We start from the raw sequence: 19,648 nt of genomic DNA on the forward strand, positions 1-19,648 counted from the left end.
TACAACCAATTTCATCGTTTGTAGTTATAGGAAAAGTACTTTTAGTGCTTCCAAATTGCTGCGTTCTTGGTTTTTTTGAGATGCGTTAGCGATATCTCCGAAACCTGTGGACCAAAAAAAATTTTTTTTTTCATATGAAAAACTACAAACGATTTAAAACGTATTTCAAAAAAAAAACCCCAAATTTGCTTAAAGTTCTTGGTTTCCGCACAATGTATTATATTTTCGGAGTAACTATAAGAACTACAAAAAAATGGATTTCACTGCAATCAATTTCATCGTTTGTGGTTATACGAAAAGTACTTTTAGTGCTTCCAAATTGCTGCGTCCTTGGTTTTTTGAGATGCGATAGCGATATCTCCGAAACCTGTGGACCAAAAAAAAATTTTTTCCTCATATGAAAAACTACAAACGATTTAAAACGTATTTCATAAAGAAAAAACCCATATTTGCTCAAATTGCTTGGTTTCCGCCCAATGTATTATATTTTCGGAGTAACTATATAAACTACAAAAAAATGAATTTCGCTACAATCAGTTTCATCGTTTGTAGTCATATGAAAAGTACTTTTAGTGCTTCCAAATTGCTGCGTTCTTGGTTTTTTTGAGATGCGTTAGCGATATCTGCGAAACCTTTGGACCAAAAAAAAATTTTTTTTTCGTATGAAAAACTACAAACGATTTAAAACGTATTTCAAAAAGAACAAACCCAAATTTGCTGAAATTGCTTGGTTTCCGCACAATGTATTATATTTTCGGAGTAACTATAAAAACTACAAAAAAATTATTTTCACTACAACACTACACTATAGGATTAGTACTTTTAGTGCTTCCAAATTGCTGCGTTCTTGGTTTTTTTGAGATGCGTTAGCGATATCTGCGAAACCTTTGGACCAAAAAAAAATTTTTTTTTCGTATGAAAAACTACAAACGATTTAAAACGTATTTCAAAAAAAAAACCCAAATTTGCTTAAAGTGATTGGTTTCCGTATTGTATTATATTTTCGGAGTAACTATAAGAACTACAAAAAAATTAATTTCACTGCAATCAATTTCATCGTTTGTAGTTATATGAAAAGTACTTTTAGTGCTTCCAAATTGCTGCGTCCTTGGTTTTTTGAGATGCGTTAGCGATATTTCCGAAACCTGTGGACCAAAAAAAAAGTTTTTTTTCGTATGACAAACTACAAACGTTTTAAAACCTATTTCAAAAAGAAAAGACCCAAATTTGCTTAAATTCCTTGATTTCCGCACAATGTATTATATTTTCGGAGTAACTATAAAAACTACAAAAAAATCAATTTCATCGTTTGTAGTTATAGCAAAAGTACTTTTAGTGCTTCCAAATTGCTGCATTCTTGGTTTTTTTGAGATGCGTTAGTGATATCTTCGAAACCTGTGGACCAAAAAAAAATTGTTTTTCGTATGAAAAACTACAAACGATTTAAAACGTATTTCAAAAAAAAAAACCCCCAAATTTGCTTAAATTGCTTGGTTTCCGCATAATGCATTATATTTTCGGAGTAACTATAAGAACTACAAAAAAATGTATTTCACTACAATCAATTTCATCGTTTGTAGTTATAGGAAAAGTACTTTTAGTGCTCCCAAATTGCTGCATTCGGGTTTTTTTTGAGATGCGTTAGCGATATCTCCGAAACCTGTACCCAAAAAAAAATTTTTTTTCGTATAAGAAACTACAAACGATTTAAAACGTATTTCAAAAAGAAAAACCCCAAATTTGCTTAAATTGCTTGGTTTCCGCACAATGTATTATATTTTCGGAGTAACTATAAAAGCTACAAAAAAAATTTATTTCACTAAAATCAATTTCATCGTTTGTAGTTATAGGAAAAGTACTTTTAGTGCTTACAAATTGCTGCGTTCTTGGTTTTTTTGAGACGCGTTGGCGATATCTCCGAAACCTGAGGACCAAAAAAATTTTTTTTTCGTATGAAGAACTACAAATGATTTAAAACGTATTTCAAAAAGAAAAACCAAATTTACTTAAATTGCTTGGTTTACGCACAACGTATTATATTATATTTTCGGAGTATTTATAAGAACTACATAAAAATTAATTTCACTACAATCAATTTCATCCTTTGTAGTTATAGTAAAAGTACTTTTAGTGCTCCCAAATTGTTGCAATCTTGGTTTTTTTGAGATGCGTTAGTGATATCTTCGAAACCTGTGGACCAAAAAAAAATTGTTTTTCGTATGAAAAACTACAAACGATTTAAAACGTATTTCAAAAAAAAAACCCCAAATTTGCTTAAATTGCTTGGTTTCCGCATAATGTATTATATTTTCGGAGTAACTATAAAAACTACAAAAAAATCAATTTCATCGTTTGTAGTTATAGGAAAAGTACTTTTAGTGCTTCCAAATTGCTGCATTCTTGGTTTTTTTGAGATGCGTTAGTGATATCTTCGAAACCTGTGGACCAAAAAAAAATTGTTTTTCGTATGAAAAACTACAAACGATTTAAAACGTATTTCAAAAAAAAAAACCCCAAATTTGCTTAAATTGCTTGGTTTCCGCATAATGCATTATATTTTCGGAGTAACTATAAGAACTACAAAAAAATTTATTTCACTACAATCAATTTCATCGTTTGTAGTTATAGGAAAAGTACTTTTAGTGCTCCCAAATTGCTGCATTCGGGTTTTTTTTGAGATGCGTTAGCGATATCTCCGAAACCTGTACCCAAAAAAAAATTTTTTTTCGTATAAGAAACTACAAACGATTTAAAACGTATTTCAAAAAGAAAAACCCCAAATTTGCTTAAAGTGCTTGGTTTCCATATTGTATTATATTTTCGGAGTAACTATATAAACTACAAAAAAATTAATTTCACTACAGTTTCATCGTTTGTAGTTATAGGAAAAGTACTTTTAGTGCTTCCAAATTGCTGCGTTCTTGGTTTTTTTGAGATGCGTTAGCGATATCTCCGAAACCTGTGGACCAAAAAAAATTTTTTTTTTCATATGAAAAACTACAAACGATTTAAAACGTATTTCAAAAAAAAAAACCCAAATTTGCTTAAAGTGCTTGGTTTCCGCACAATGTATTATATTTTTGCAGTAACTATAAGAACTACAAAAAAATGAATTTCACTGCAATCAATTTCATCGTTTGTAGTTATACGAAAAGTACTTTTAGTGCTTCCAAATTGCTGCGTCCTTGGTTTTTTGAGATGCGTTAGCGATATTTCCGAAACCTGTGGACCAAAAAAGAATTTTTTTTCGTATGAAAAACTACAAACGATTTAAAACCTATTTCAAAAAGAAAAAACCCAAATTTACTTAAATTGCTTGGTTTCCGCACAATGTATTATATTTTCGGAGTAACTATAAAAACTACAAAAAAATCAATTTCAGCGTTTGTAGTTATAGGAAAAGTACTTTTAGTGCTTCCAAATTGCTGCATTCTTGGTTTTTTTGAGATGCGTTAGCGATATCTTCGCAACCTGTGGACCAAAATTTTTTTTGTATGAAAAACTACAAACGATTTAAAACGTATTTCATAAAGAAAAAACCCATATTTGCTCAAATTGCTTGGTTTCCGCACAATGTATTATATTTTCGGAGTAACTATAAAAACTACAAAAAAATTAATTTCACTACAACCAATTTCATCGTTTGTAGTTATAGGAAAAGTACTTTTAGTGCTTCCAAATTGCTGCGTTCTTGGTTTTTTTGAGATGCGTTAGCGATATCTCCGAAACCTGTGGACCAAAAAAAATTTTTTTTCGTATGAAGAACTACAAATGATTTGAAACGTATTTCAAAAGAAAAAAACCAAATTTATTTAAATTGCTTGGTTTACGCACAACGTATTATATTTTCGGAGTATTTATAAAAACTACAAAAAAATGAATTTCACTACAATCAGTTTCATCGTTTGTGGTTACAGGAAAAGTACTTTTAGTGCTTCCAAATTGCTGCGTCCTTGGTTTTTTGAAATGCGTTAGCGATATCTCCGAAACCCGTGGACCAAAAAAAATTTTTTTTCCTCATATGAAAAACTACAAACGATTTAAAACGTATTTCAAAAAGAAAAAACCCAAATTTGCTGAAATTGCTTGGTTTCCGCACAATGTATTATATTTTCGGAGTAACTATAAAAACTACAAAAAAATGAATTTCACTACAACCAATTTCATCGTTTGTAGTTATAGGAAAAGTACTTTTAGTGCTTCCAAATTGCTGCGTTCTTGGTTTTTTTGAGATGCGTTAGCGATATCTCCGAAACCTGTGGACCAAAAAAAAATTTTTTTTTCATATGAAAAACTACAAACGATTTAAAACGTATTTAAAAAAAAAAAACCCAAATTTGCTTAAAGTGCTTGGTTTCCGCACAATGTATTATATTTTCGGAGTAACTATAAGAACTACAAAAAAATGAATTTCACTGCAATCAATTTCATCGTTTGTAGTTATACGAAAAGTACTTTTAGTGCTTCCAAATTGCTGCGTCCTTGGTTTTTTGAGATTCGTTAGCGATATTTCCGAAACCTGTGGACCAAACAAAAATTTTTTTTCGTATGAAAAACTACAAACGATTTAAAACCTATTTCAAAAAGAAAAAACCCAAATTTACTTAAATTGCTTGGTTTCCGCACAATGTATTATATTTTCGGAGTAACTATAAAAACTACAAAAAAATCAATTTCAGCGTTTGTAGTTATAGGAAAAGTACTTTTAGTGCTTCCAAATTGCTGCATTCTTGGTTTTTTTGAGATGCGTTAGCGATATCTTCGAAACCTGTGGACCAAAATTTTTTTTGTATGAAAAACTACAAACGATTTAAAACGTATTTCATAAAGAAAAAACCCATATTTGCTCAAATTGCTTGGTTTCCGCACAATGTATTATATTTTCGGAGTAACTATAAAAACTACAAAAAAATTAATTTCACTACAACCAATTTCATCGTTTGTAGTTATAGGAAAAGTACTTTTAGTGCTTCCAAATTGCTGCGTTCTTAGTTTTTTTGAGATGCGTTAGCGATATCTCCGAAACCTGTGGACCAAAAAAAATTTTTTTTCGTATGAAGAACTACAAATGATTTGAAACGTATTTCAAAACAAAAAAACCAAATTTATATAAATTGCTTGGTTTACGCACAACGTATTATATTTTCGGAGTATTTATAAAAACTACAAAAAAATTATTTTCACTACAATCAATTTCATCGTTTGTGGTTACAGGAAAAGTACTTTTAGTGCTTCCAAATTGCTGCGTCCTTGGTTTTTTGAGATGCGTTAGCGATATCTCCGAAACCCGTGGACCAAAAAAAATTTTTTTCCTCATATGAAAAACTACAAACGATTTAAAACGTATTTCAAAAAGAAAAAACCCATATTTGCTCAAATTGCTTGGTTTCCGCCCATTGTATTATATTTTCGGAGTAACTGTATAAACTACAAAAAAATTAATTTCACTACAATCAGTTGTGTCGTTTGTAGTTATATGAAAAGTACTTTTAGTGCTTCCAAATTGCTGCGTTCTTGGTTTTTTTGAGATGCGTTAGCGATATCTCCGAAATCTGTGGACCAAAACAAAAAATTTTTTTTCGTATGAAAAACTACAAACGATTTAAAACGTATTTCAAAAAGAAAAAACCCAAATTTGCTGAAATTGCTTGGTTTCCGCACAATGTATTATATTTTCGGAGTAACTATAAAAACTACAAAAAAATTTATTTCACTACAACCAATTTCGTCGTTTGTAGTTATTGGAAAAGTACTTTTAGTGCTTCCAAATTGCTGCGTTCTTGTTTTTTTTGAGATGCGTTAGCGATATCTCCGAAACCTGTGGACCAAAAAAAATTTTTTTTTCATATGAAAAACTACAAACGATTTAAAACGTATTTCAAAAAAAAAACCCAAATTTGCTTAAAGTGCTTGGTTTCCGCACAATGTGTAATATTTTCGGAGTAACTATAAGAACTACAAAAAAATTTATTTCACTACAATCAATTTCATCGTTTGTAGTTATTGGAAAAGTACTTTTAGTGCTCCCAAATTGCTGCATTCCGGGTTTTTTTGAGATGCGTTAGCGATATCTCCGAAACCTGTACCCAAAAAAAAATTTTTTTTCGTATAAGAAACTACAAACGATTTAAAACCCATTTCAAAAAGAAAAAACACAAACTTGCTTAAATTGCTTGGTTTCCGCAGAATGTATTATATTTTCGGAGTAACTATAAAAACTACAAAAAAATCAATTTCATCGTATGTAGTTATAGGAAAAGTACTTTTAGTGCTTCCAAATTGCTGCGTTCTTGGTTTTTTGAGATGCGTTAGCGATATCTCCGAAACCTGTGGACCAAAAAAAATTTTTTTTCGTACGAAGAACTACAAATGATTTAAAACATATTTCAAAAGAAAAAAACCAAATTTATTTAAATTGCTTGGTTTACGCACAACGTATTACATTTTCGGAGTATTTATAAAAACTACAAAAAAATGAATTTCACTACAATCAATTTCATCGTTTGTGGTTATAGGAAAAGTACTTTTAGTGCTTCCAAATCGCTGCGTCCTTGGTTTTTTGAGATGCGTTAGCGATATCTCCGAAACCTGTGGACCAAAAAAAAATTTTTTTCCTCATATGAAAAACTACAAACGATTTAAAACGTATTTCATAAAGAAAAAACCCATATTTGCTCAAATTGCTTGGTTTCCGCCCAATGTATTATATTTTCGGAGTAACTATATAAACTACAAAAAAATTAATTTCACTACAATCAGTTTCATCGTTTGTAGTTATATGAAAAGTACTTTTAGTGCTTCCAAATTGCTGCGTTCTTGGTTTTTTTTTGAGATGCGTTAGCGATATCTCCGAAACCTCTGGACCAAAAAAAAATTTTTTTTTTCGTGTGAAAAACTACAAACGATTTAAAACGTATTTCAAAAAGAAAAAACCCAAATTTGCTGAAATTGCTTGGTTTCCGCACAATGTATTATATTTTCGGAGTAACTATAAGAACTACAAAAAAATTAATTTCACTTCAATCAATTTCATCGTTTCTAGTTAAAGGAAAAGTACTTTTAGTGCTTCCATACTGCTGCGTTCTTCGTTTTTTTGAGATGCGTTAGCGATATCTCCGAATCCTGTGGACCAAAAAAAATTTTTTTTTTTTCGTATGAAAAACTACAAACGATTTAAAACGTATTTCAAAAATAAAAACCCCAAATTTGCTTAAATTTGCTTAGCTGTTGTAAAGGCATGACGTAGCTGAATGCGTTTGTAACCATTTCAGCTATCGTAGGAGTGCGGGTTCGACTCCCACTACCGGGAGAAATGGCTTTGAAGAGATTTACAAGGTATAATCGAAACGGCTGTCGCCTTGTCCGTCCTGATGTCACGTTGTTTAAATTTTTTCCAAATTATTAAATAAATTATAAAATTAAAAATTGCTTGAAATAAATGTTTTTCATACATTTAAAGCAATACGGGCAATCCCCGATTAACTCATACAAACAGACAACATTTGGTTAATTCGTTGTAGTTCTATAAATAGAACATAAACAGCAACAAAACCTTACAAACATGCATAACTTCAACACATAATTACATACGAAGTATGTGATGTGTAGAAGATAATATATGCGAAAGAAGGCAATTGGGAAAACTTTACAACAACTAAGGCATGACGTAGCTGAATGCGTTTGTAACCATTTCAACTATCGTATGAGTGCGGGTTCGACTCCCACTCTCGGGGGAAAAGGCTTTGAAGAGATTTACAAGGTATAATCGAAACAGCTGTCGCCTTGTCCGTCCTGATGTCACGTTGTTTAAATTTTTCCCAAATTACTAAATAAATTTCTCATTGGACATTTACGGCAATTGTCAAACCCGTGCATTACTATGGGGTTCTGCTTGGTGGACAACCAGTTCCCGAAATGGATCTATAATACGAGCTTTGGCAGTTGTCTAAATTTTTTCTCTCTTCTATTATAATTTTAATTTTTTCAATTAAGCAAAAAAAAAAATGTATCGTACCTGTTGAACCAAGGAGGATTTTCCTGGGTTACATGAAACTTAGGTAGTGGGGGTGTGCGACTGTTGACCAGTGAGTATATACTTGCCAGCGAATATAAATATAGCGACTAAAATACAACGACGAACCGTTCACGTTAAGATGATGATTTGCAATGATTTATTGGAAAACAAATTATGTAGGTACAACCAAAAGCATAAGTGAGATTGAGAATGAGTGCAATAGTTAATGCTTAATGTTAGGTGTGTGTGTGTATGAACATGTTTACAAAGAGTGCGTTTAGTATAAATTGAGAGTAGTTAGCAGCTACTTAATAAGTGTTTTTAATATTTGCTATAAATGCTATTAGGGTGATCCAACATCCCGGCCCCGTTGAAGGAACCCTCTTCAAGTTACAGGTAGGATAGCTAATTTGTGTATCGGGCGGCAACAAGACCCATTAACAGTACGGAGGTGCGCAACACGAACATGACCATCTTTACCAGGTACTGTAGATTCGACGCGACCAAGTTTCCAGCGCAAGGGTGGCAAATTGTCGTCGTGAATTATTACTAGGGCTCCAACATTGAGATTTGGTTCAGGAGTCGTCCACTTGACCCGTGAGCGGAGTTCATTAATGTAGTCTTTGGACCAACGACGCCAAATCGTTGTTTAATTGAGGAGATCATCTCGAAATGATCCAAATTAGATAGATTTTTATGTTCCAGGCAGCGCTCAGGTAAACCGCGTAGGGACTCATCAACCAAGAAGTGTTCAGCAGTAAGAGCTCCGAAATCGTTCGGGTCTGAAGACAACGGCGATAGTGGACGAGAGTTGAGTATAGCTTCAATTTCAGCAGCGACAGTACTCAGCTCTTCAAATGTTAATTTGGTGTTTGCTAACGTGCGATTAAGCAAACCCTTTGCGCTTTTTATAAGCTTTTATTTACTTTCACTTTTGTTGTCTGTAATGGAATCTTGCAAGTTAAATTTGATACACTTCCCGGTGTCCGATTGAGCTGAAATTTTGCACACATGTATAACTCCGATGACAATGCAATATTACTTTGTTAGAATTCGATAAATTAATCGATAACATAGTTATCGGTAAAGATTTGTATTGTCCCATACAAACACGCCGGTACCTATCCGTGGATTGTGATATTTGGACGTGGTGAATCACGTGTCACGCGTGGTGAATCTCATCGCTTGCGAAAAGCGGAGACACAACCCTCTGTTGTATTTCTGTGTATAACCAACATAGCTGAATTTTTAAGGCTGTTTAACCCTGTAATCTTTTCTGTAATTTATTTTGCTTTTGGAAAAATTACCTATTTGAAAAAAGCTGGCTGAAAAATATTGGCATAACAGCTTAAGTTAAATCAAGAATGGAAAATCTTTGGAAAATTTGAGCAGATGTCAATCTGCTGATCATCGCTAAGAAATTAGCGACATTCCATCAACTAAGCAGCACTTTAGCAATACTACTGTTATTATTTGGCAGCTCAAACACACAAATATTAGTTGTGCATTAAATCTAAAATATACAAATACACCATAATAATTTACACGGCCAAAGCCATAATAATTCACACGGGTCATCAATTCTTTCTCTGCTTCAAAATCTGAACTACCAGCGCTACCGTCAACAGCTCAGTGTCATCACTGCCAGTAGCGCCAATAACACCAAACTCGTGCCTGACACACAAAAGTCGTTTCACTCAATAGCGCAAGTAAAATGTACTACGAACTCACTACTACTAAGAAGCGTCAAAAATTCGCTTGGAGTAATTTCGTCAATGAGCTACCATTGAGCTGGCACCGCATTGGCGCTGGCGCCATGCAATTTACATCACTAAAATTGCGCGAATGCCCAGGCTCATGACTTCAATACTTATATTTACAATGCTTTAAACTTTAAATACACCTCTGAAGTTGCTGCGCATAAAATGTGTACTAATAAATTCCAATACGCATTATACGCAGATGTAACTGATATATGTGTTTTTGTTTCACCCCCTATACTTATATTTAAAGCTTTTATAAGAACAAGCTTCTATTACTTGTTAATAAAACGAACTAAAAAGTAAAAAATAAAATTAAAGAAAAAAAACTTTTTTAAAAATAAGCTTTTATTATTTTGGTTAATAAAATTAACTAAAAAGTAAACAATAAATTGACTCTAAAGAAATATAACACTTTATAAGTTCATTGTAAGCTTAAACGATAATTAGGCTTTTTCGTCTGCGACAAAAAAATTCTATATTGTACATAATTATATATTTTTAACATTAAAACTTTACACCTAAATTATTAAATCTTACAGTTTATATCACAGTCCTAATTGTTCTAATAAAAGCGTGTTACATTGCGATAGCAAGAAAAGGAGATCCTAAATGTTCTTAATTATACCATCAAAATTTAACACGTTTTTTATTAGAACAATTAGGACTGTGATATAAACTGTAAGATTTAATAATTTAGGTGTAAAGTTTTAATGTTAAAAATATATAATTATGTACAATATAGAATTTTTTTGTCGCAGACGAAAAAGCCTAATTATCGTTTAAGTTTACAATGAACTTATAAAGTGTTATATTTCTTTAGAGTCAATTTATTGTTTACTTTTTAGTTAATTTTATTAACCAAAATAATAAAAGCTTATTTTTAAAAAAGTTTTTTTTTCTTTAATTTTATTACGGCTGCTTCCCAGAGCCCGCCAAAATGAGGTGACCTGGGAGGAATGAAATGAAAATTAATGAAGTCTGATGAACAAAATTTGAAAATTTCTTTTTGTATATCAGGATTAAACAGAAATTGCTTAAGCTCCTTTAGGTGATTGGCTGCTTCGACGAAATTCGTAGCGTTATCGCAATATATATCGCATGGCATTTTTCGACGACTACCCATACGTTTAAGTGCATTTAAAAATGCCTTCGTTGACAGGTCCGATACTACCTCAATATGAACTGCTTTGGTGACCCAAGCACACGAATACGGCCAGATACGACTTGTTGGGTGGCTTTTCACGAATCCGCAAGTATGTGTTGATGGGTCCACAGAATTCAACCCCACAGCGTTCAAATGGACGAGAAGGTGTAAGACGTGCAGGTGGCAGCGGTCCCATAATCTGTTGCAACAGCTTTGGTCTGTAGCAGACGCAATGAACACACGAGCGAACAATGCGGCGAGCGACGCCTCTAGCGTTGACTATCCAGAATTGGAGTCGAATTAAGGCTACCAATGCCTTGGGGCCTGCATGATAATTTTGCATATGTAAGTGGCGAACTTATTTTGTTACAAATTGCAAGTTGCTGGGTAGTAAGATTGGATGCTTTTGATCGTTCGGTAGATCTGCGCTGTCCAATCGGCCACCAACCTTAATAAGTTCAAAGCCGCTTGAATTGTTTAAAAATGCTGTTAAATATTTTAAGGTGCCTTTCAATGGCAGATTTTTTCTGATCAAACGGATGTCGTCGGCGAAGTGCTGCTGTTGAATCATCCAAACGATAGAATATAATGCATGCCGCAGCTCTTGGGGTGTTGGCGAAGAAGTCGTTTGTCTGGACCTTTTTTCTGCATATGTCACTGAACCTAAACATCCAAGCAACGAGTCGAAGACAGCGAATGTATGAGCTAACTTCCTCGATGGTTTTTAGGATGTCATTTGTTTCTACAATGGCAGCAAACAAGCTTTTTCGCTTTTCAGCTTTGACTATGTTAATATCTACGTCGAATTTTTCTCCCTTAGCAGGCCATTTCGCCACGTCTTCACGCAAGAACCGTGGACCTGAAAACCAGTTCGATGTTTTCAAGTCATCGACAGTGCAGCCGCGAGATACCAAGTCTGCGGGATTTTGTTGAGTTGGCACGAATCGCCAATGGCCCTTCGCTGTTAACTCCTGTATGTCAGAGACTCTGTTGCCTACAAACGTTGACAATGTCACCGAGTGTTGTTGCAGCCAATGAAGCACTAGTTGCGAATCAGTCCAAAAGAATGCGAAAATTGGTTTCTTTGAAAAAATGTTTTTTACCTTATTGTACAGTTGAGCGAGAAGATGCGCACCGCAGAGCTCGAGTTTCGGAAGCGATTGTTTTTTGACTGGAGCCACACGTGACTTTGATGTAAGTAAGTGAACAGCAATATTCCCATCGGCATCTTCGGTGCGCAAATACAATGCGCAACCATATGCTCGAATTGATGCGTCGCAAAGGCCGTGGAGTTGAAGATTGCATGTGTTCGGCTGCAGGCAATAACGAGGCACCGCAAGCGTGGTGATAACAGACATTTGTTCCAAGCTTGCTGGAGGTTTTGTGAAACGGACTCGTCCCAATCGAGCTTTAAAAGCCACAATTCTTGCAATATGATTTTGGATGTGATCAGAAGTGGTGACAGCAATCCGAGTGGGTCGAAGAGTGACGACGCAGTCGAAAGGATCGTACGTTTTGTAACCGCAGTATGGACTTGTTTTGGTAAGAAAGCGAATAAAAATATATCACTGTGTTGATCCCATGTTACACCAAGTGTGCTGGTGACGGAGTCTTCTGTAAAGTTGAGCTCTTTTGAAGTTTGGCATTCTCTGAAGTCTGGGTGGTTGGAGTGCCATTTGGATAAAGGAAAGTTGCCTCGCTTGAGTACAGAAATTACTTCAGTTTTTACTGTGTTCAAGGCGTCAACGTCGTCAGCTCCACACAACATATCGTCCACATAGAAAGACTTTACCACATGAGCACCAACTGGGAACTCGTGCATGTAGTTGTCTGCCAAATAGTGTAGGCTGCGCACTGCAAGGTATGGCGCTGAAGCTGTTTCATATGTGACTATATTTAGCTTATACGTACGGAGTTCTACATCTGGCGGAGCTCGCCAAAGAATATAATGGTATTTACGATCATTATTATTCAAAAGTACTTGCCTATACATCTTTGTGACGTCTGCGGTTATGGCGTATCGAAACAAGCGAAAACGTAGCAAAAGTATTTACAGCTCTGTTTGAATAGTTGGTCCAACTAGTAGTAAATCATTTAATGATTTTTGCGATGTCGTCTTACATGAAGCATCGAACACAACACGAAGTTTTGTTGATTCGCTGCTGGGCTTAAGGACACAATGATGTGGTATGAAAAATGAGATTCATCTAGAATCGGGTTTGTAACAATGGACATGTGGCCGAGAGTTTCGTATTCGGCCATAAATGATATGTATTGCGATCGAATCTCAGGCGATTTTAATAGCCGTCTCTCGACCGACATGAATCGACGACGCGCTGTTTCGAAAGAGTTCCCCAGACAAGGACAGGACTATCTTTGAAAGGCAGACTTACGGTTATGCGTCCAGTGGCATCATGATAAGTGTTGGCTAAAAAGTGGTCTTCGAAAATGCTGTGCTCCGGTTGAATTTTCTTGTGTGGTGCGTTGACAGCTTCCAGTTTCCAAAGCTGCTGTAATTGGTCGTCGATGGAGTCTTCGCATGACATCAAACAAGTAGATGTATTCGCTTGACGCTCTTGCTGATATCGGCCAGACACGATCCACCCGAACAACGTTTTTTGTAATGTTGGTAAATTAGCTCCTAACCGGATTTGGCCAAGTGTAAGCGCTTCGAAAAATGCCTCTGTCCCAAGCAGGAGATCAATGCGGCGTGGTTTGAAGAATTCTTCGTCTGCCAAAGTTGTGTTGCGTGGAAGGTTCCATCTCGAAGCATCGATTTCAGCATCCGGTTGGTAGGCGATGTGCGTTGTAATGCCGAATTGTAGGGACAAATTAAAGTCCGATGTCCGTGACTTGACGGTTGTAGTTGTGAGTGCCTTCAGGTTTGTGAGTTTCCGATGCTACGTATTCCAACGTGGTGTTTTTCACGACCAAGACGAAGTTTTTGGGCGAAGTCGTCCGTGATGAAATTCACTTGCGAACACGAATCAAGCAAAGCCCTGCCGAGTATGTACTCACCGGTTGCGTGCTTGACTAGAACCGTTGCCGTTGCTAGTATTACTTGCCCGCTTTCCGACGTTCCCATATGTGAATGTGTTGCAGCTTGCGAAGAATGCGGTTCGGCATAAGATTGAGGTCTTAAAGTAGTGTTTGTTGATTGCCAAGTTGGTGCAGCAGACTGCGAAGTATGCGTGATGGGTGTTGGTTGCTTTGTCGATGACGTGGCTTGCGATGAATTGCCATGATGTAACATCGTGTGATGGCATTTTTTCATATTCGACAGCGACTTTTCGATGGACATTGAGCTACTCTATTCCCATTTCCAAGGCAGTTGATACATAAGTCATGCGTTTTCATTGTATCGAAGCGCTGATTTGAAGTCATCTCCTTGAATGTAGGGCAACCAGTGAGTCTATGTTTGGAGCTGGCACAGAGAACACAATTGGAACTGGATACAGCAAACGATGATTGCTGGTTGCTATTCGTCCCACGATTATGCTTGCCAGATTCTGACTTGCGTTTGACTGACGAATCAGATGAATGCAAAAACTGGCTGTGGCGTTCTAAGACCTGCGAGCATTTGGACCAAGTCGGAAGGGATTTGTAGTCGAGGAACTCGTTCCATTTATTGCGAGTCTGCTGGTCACATTTGCTCATAACTATATAAATCAACATGGCTTGCGCAATCTCGGAGCTTGTACCCAGTGATTCCAGCGAGCTGTAGATAGCGGATGCTTTGTCTACGAGACTTCTCAACTGCTGATCGTTCGACTTGTCTGTAAAAAGTGAGGCGATTCCTTCTAAAAATATCAAAGTCGGATTGTCGAATCGTTCTTTGAGTCTGTCTAATGCCTTGGGATAATTCTCACTGGTTACTTGAAAGGCCTTCACTTTTTCTAGGGCTGAGCCTTTCAAGCAGGATAAAAGGTAGTTAAAACGCTCTATATTTGATAGTCTAGACTCACGTGAGATAATTTGAGTGAAAGACGTTATAAAGTTCTTATACTCAGCGTAGTCTCCACTGAAGGTAGGTAGCGACAACCTTGGGAGATGCGACGACGTAACGACAGGTGCAGGTGTACCCGTATCATTATAAATTACTGTGGTATTACCATCATTTCCAAGTCGTGCCTGTATGCTGAGCTTTACAGCCACGTAGCTGTCTTCTAAGTCGGTTGGACCGTTATCGGAAGGATCTAAATCTTCTATATCTGCTTGCAAGGAAAGTGCTTGTTTGAAGTAGGACTCCAAAATCCCTAGTCGACATTGGAGTTCGGCGTGCGCCGGCTTTTCATCCGTATCTTTAATTGCCTCTACAATGGATTTTATACGTGAAATATTTCGTTTAATATTGGAGCGCTTGCGTTTACATTCTTCTAGGGACATGGTGACTTGCGACGTGGTATACGACCTGAATGATTGTTCAGTTGTCTGCTGGGTTGTGCTAATGTTGGTTGCGAAGAAAAATGCTGCTAGTCAAGTGATGACGTAGGCAGGACAAGCGAAAATGACGAAACGAGCAGAGCAACGTCAGCTTAGACGTGGGTGTATACGCTAGCGGCGCAGCAGTCAACAAAAAAAATTATTTGCAATGAACCGCAACAGCGAATATGAATGCAAACTCAAATAATGCAAAAAGGTGGCTGTGACAAAAAATAATAATTTTATGCATACATACGATTTCCAAAGGGCAGTTGATAGCGGCAAACGGTTTAAATTTACAGATGATTATTTGTATATAGCGCTGCCGATTGTCCACGGGAAATGTACAGCACAATTACGGCCGATGAACTGCTGACTGCGGGATCGGCGGTTGTTGTTGTGATGTTCGACGGTTGATAACTCCCAATCTGGACTATGAAGTTGCACACAAGCTCCACGTTTGGGCGCCAAAATGTTGAACCAAGGAGGATTTTCCTGGGTTACATGAAACTTAGGTAGTGGGGTGTGCGACTGTTGACCAGTGAGTATATACTTGCCAGCGAATATAAATATAGCGACTGAAATACAACGAAGAACCGTTCACGTTAAGATGATGATTTGCAACGATTTATTGGAAAACAAATTATGTAGGTACAACCAAAAGCATAAGTGAGATTGAGAATGAGTGCAATAGTTAATGCTTAATGTTAGGTGTGTGTGTGTGTGTGTTTACAAAGAGTGCGTTTAGTATAAATTGAGAGTAGTTAGCAGCTACTTAATAAGTGTTTTTAATATTTGCTATAAATGCTATAAGGGTGATCCAACAGTACCAATAATAATGATAAAATAATTATTGTTAGGGCTTGAGCTCGATTCGAACCCGCGATCTTATAAATCAGTGGGCCAATATAACAACAAAAATTGTAAATACATCCCAGAGCACGGGGAAAAAGTGTCAATAAATATGACACTATGGCATCATTGCCATGAAAGAAGTCCAATTTTCACACCCATTCTGCAACAGATGTCGCATCGCTGTGAATATCAATTGGCAAAAAACATGATAGAAGTAGAAATAATGAAGACAAACAAACAACTGCTGTGATAGCTGAATGGTAATAGCAGCGGCGCCTAAACGTTGCCGACGGAGGAATTTAGCAGCTCCCGAAATGGATCTATACAACGAGCTTTGGCAGTTGTCTAAATTTTTTCTTTCTTCTAATCTAATTTAAAATTTTTTCAATTAAGAAAAAAAATGTATCATAACAATAATAATGATAAAATAATTATTGTTAGGCCTTGAGCTCGATTGGATCCCGCGATCTTACAAATCGGTAGGCCGATATAACAACAAAAATTGTTAATACATCCCAGAGAACGGGGAAAAAGTGTCAATAAATATGACAATATGGCATCATTGCCAAGAAACAAGTCCAATTTTCACATTCATTCTGCAACAGATGTCGCAGCGCTGTCAATATCAATTGGCAAGAAACAGGATAGAAGTAGAAATAATGAAGACAAACAAACAACCGCTGTGGTAGCAGCGGCGCCTAAACGTTGCCGATGAAGGAATTTAGCAGTTCCGGAAATGGATCTTACAACGATATTTGGCAGTTGTCTAAATTTTTTCTTTCTTCTAATCTAATTTAAAATTTTTTCAATTAAGAAAAAAAGTTTATCATATCAATAATAATCATAAAATAATTATTTCTATGCCTTGAGCTCGATTCGAACCCGCGATCTTAACCATCTTTAGTTACTCGACCTTGGGCCACATGTTGCGTGGCAAGTTTTCATCCACCACGATTACTATATCGTTTACCGCCAGTGGTGTAGATTTCTGTAACCATTTAAGACGTCTCGTAAGTGCAGGTTAAATTCATTCACGCACCGATGCCAAAAACAATCGCCGAATAATTGCACTTGACGCCAACGCTGTCTGATGTTCATATCATTAGCACAAAAAGGCTTGTTTGTACCCATCTGCTGCACCAAGTAGTAAATGGTTGGGTGTCAATGCGGTGTTATCAGTCGAATCGAGGCTTACAAAAGGTAAAGTACGAGAATTAATATTAAATTCTGCTTTTATAAGCGCACTGTGGAAACTTTCGTTATTTAAAGAGAAGGCAGAGCATATGCTTCTAAGTGTAGTTTTAGCTGAGCGGACTAAGCCTTCCCAGGCACAGTCTATGTGTGGAGCGCTTGTTGTTGGGTTGAATTGCCATTTGATGCTGTCGTACTTGTTATTTTATCAAAATCGATATTTAAGAGTTGTTCGCAATATACGCAATGGGGTACTCGCCTTGCCATGAAGTTCCGTAGACTCAAGGTGCGACATGACCCGAAGCGTCAAGCTCGTGAAAAGTACAACCCATATATTCCCTTTTTGTCTGTCAGCATTAACAGGCATCGGCCCAATGTATTGTACGCCGGTATATGGGTACGGTTTTTCGAAGATGGCCAACATTGCGGCAGGTACAGTTGCCATCTGTAGAGGTGAAAGTACGGCTGAGTACAGCTTGCACTGCTGACATGAATGGCGAACCGCTTTGTACAATACTCGCTAAAGTCGTATAGAGTATGAGCATTTTACGTTATTGATGACGGATTCATGAGATGAATAGTGGCAATTTTCGTGAAAGGCTCGTTATATGCTCTCTCGCGACATTAAAATAGCGTCCATAGTCGTTGGCTCTTCTTTGAATGCGCAAAATTGCATTATTGTCTAAGAGTGCGTTAAGCCCAGACAACTTACTTCGTTTACTCAGTGGTTGCCCAGCACCCAGTGTATTGATCTGCAAAGATAATGCTTGAAACTGTGCCTGTGTGATGAGACGATTTTTTGCTGTGTGTACGATGTCAGTGGTAAATTTGTTTGCCTTACTATGCCGTTCACTTTTTCACTCACTTTGGCAATGTATAATATAAATGTAGCGTCGGCCCTATATAGGCGACGTCAGTCGGAAAAATAATGAGCCTAACACTTGATAGCAAGAAATTGTTTCACTACAAATACATGCTTGAGCAGCTCGGTCATGACAATATTATCGGTATTGCAAATAAAATCAGGCCACTCACAACTTGCCTTAACATGAAATCTGGACCATGCAATCACTGAGTGGTTTGCACCGAACTGTTTACCTTGGTTGCTGCATCGACTACATTCAATTTAATCGAAACCCATTACCACTGTGTGATGTCTGAGTTTTCTAGTATCTCGCCGACAGAATGCATAACGAATTGCTGAAAATTGCGTAGATCCATCTTTAACTATTGTAAAACTGTTCTCGTATCTGACCAATGTTGAACGCTTTTTTATGTTGAGCCTGCTGACCTTAATAATTCGTAGAGATAGCAGCAAGCCCATTAACGCGGCTTGTAATTCGTTACGAGGAATCTAAAGAGGTTTAAATGCAGAGACTTTGCTTTTCGCCGCCACTAACGCCGACTCCACCTGGTCTTCATAAACCACCCTCGAGTAGCGTGCCGCAGAGAAAGCGTACTCGCTTTCATCGACGAAAGTGTGCAGAAGAGATCTTTGGCAGGGTCGAAAGAGCTATAATATTAAAAACTCATTAAATTTACGAATGCAATAAAATATGCCACTTATCTTGGAGAGAAAATACATTTCTTTATGGTGCACCCCCAACTTCATATGAAGTTAGCGCACCGCCCTGAGAAAATCACCTTGTAGACCATATAGGAAAATAATTATTGCACACGAGTGTATTTTTGGCATCAAAAGCTTTTCATCTGCCTTGCACATGCTCTTCAGAGTCGGCATAAAACATGTAGGTCCCGTTGTTGTTGTTGTTGTAGCGATAAGGACACTCCCCGCAGGCCTTGGGGAGTGTTATTTATCGATGTTGATGGTCCAGATGCAGATGCGGTACGTTCCGGTAACAAGCACCATTAAGGTACTAGCCCGACCATCTCGGGAACGATTTGGTATGACCACATCAAACCTTCTAAGCCATACCGCCCTCCCAACCCCTAGTTCTATGAGAAACTTGTGGACCCAGAGCCTCGGCTGTCAAAGAAACAGGATTCGCCACGGGAAGGTGCGGTTGATAATTGGGTTGAAGAAGCTATATATTGCGCTGGCAACCCCTTGAAAGGGTTGCGCTACAGAGCGCATTCGATCAATTTGGTATTTTACTCGCCTCTTACGACAGGCATACCTGCCGCGGGTATATTTCAAGCCCCCTAATCCGTTGGGGTTATGTAGGTCGCATCTTCCCAATTTGTAGGGAACAATTAAAAAGGACCACGACGCAACTTGTAAGAGAAACTCGGCCTAAA

At 36.8% G+C, this 19,648-nt stretch overlaps 1 protein-coding gene across 4 annotated transcripts in view; it reads right to left on the minus strand.

Moving 5' to 3' along the window:
* The window catches only part of LOC137235728 (eukaryotic translation initiation factor 4 gamma 3-like), a 938,449-nt gene that overhangs the window by 618,522 nt on the left and 300,279 nt on the right, over positions 1-19,648 (minus strand). The gene's annotated exons all lie outside the window — the stretch shown is intronic.

The sequence above is a fragment of the Eurosta solidaginis genome, unplaced genomic scaffold, assembly GCF_040869045.1.
Source record: "Eurosta solidaginis isolate ZX-2024a unplaced genomic scaffold, ASM4086904v1 ctg00001057.1, whole genome shotgun sequence".
NCBI lineage: Eukaryota > Metazoa > Arthropoda > Insecta > Diptera > Tephritidae > Eurosta > Eurosta solidaginis.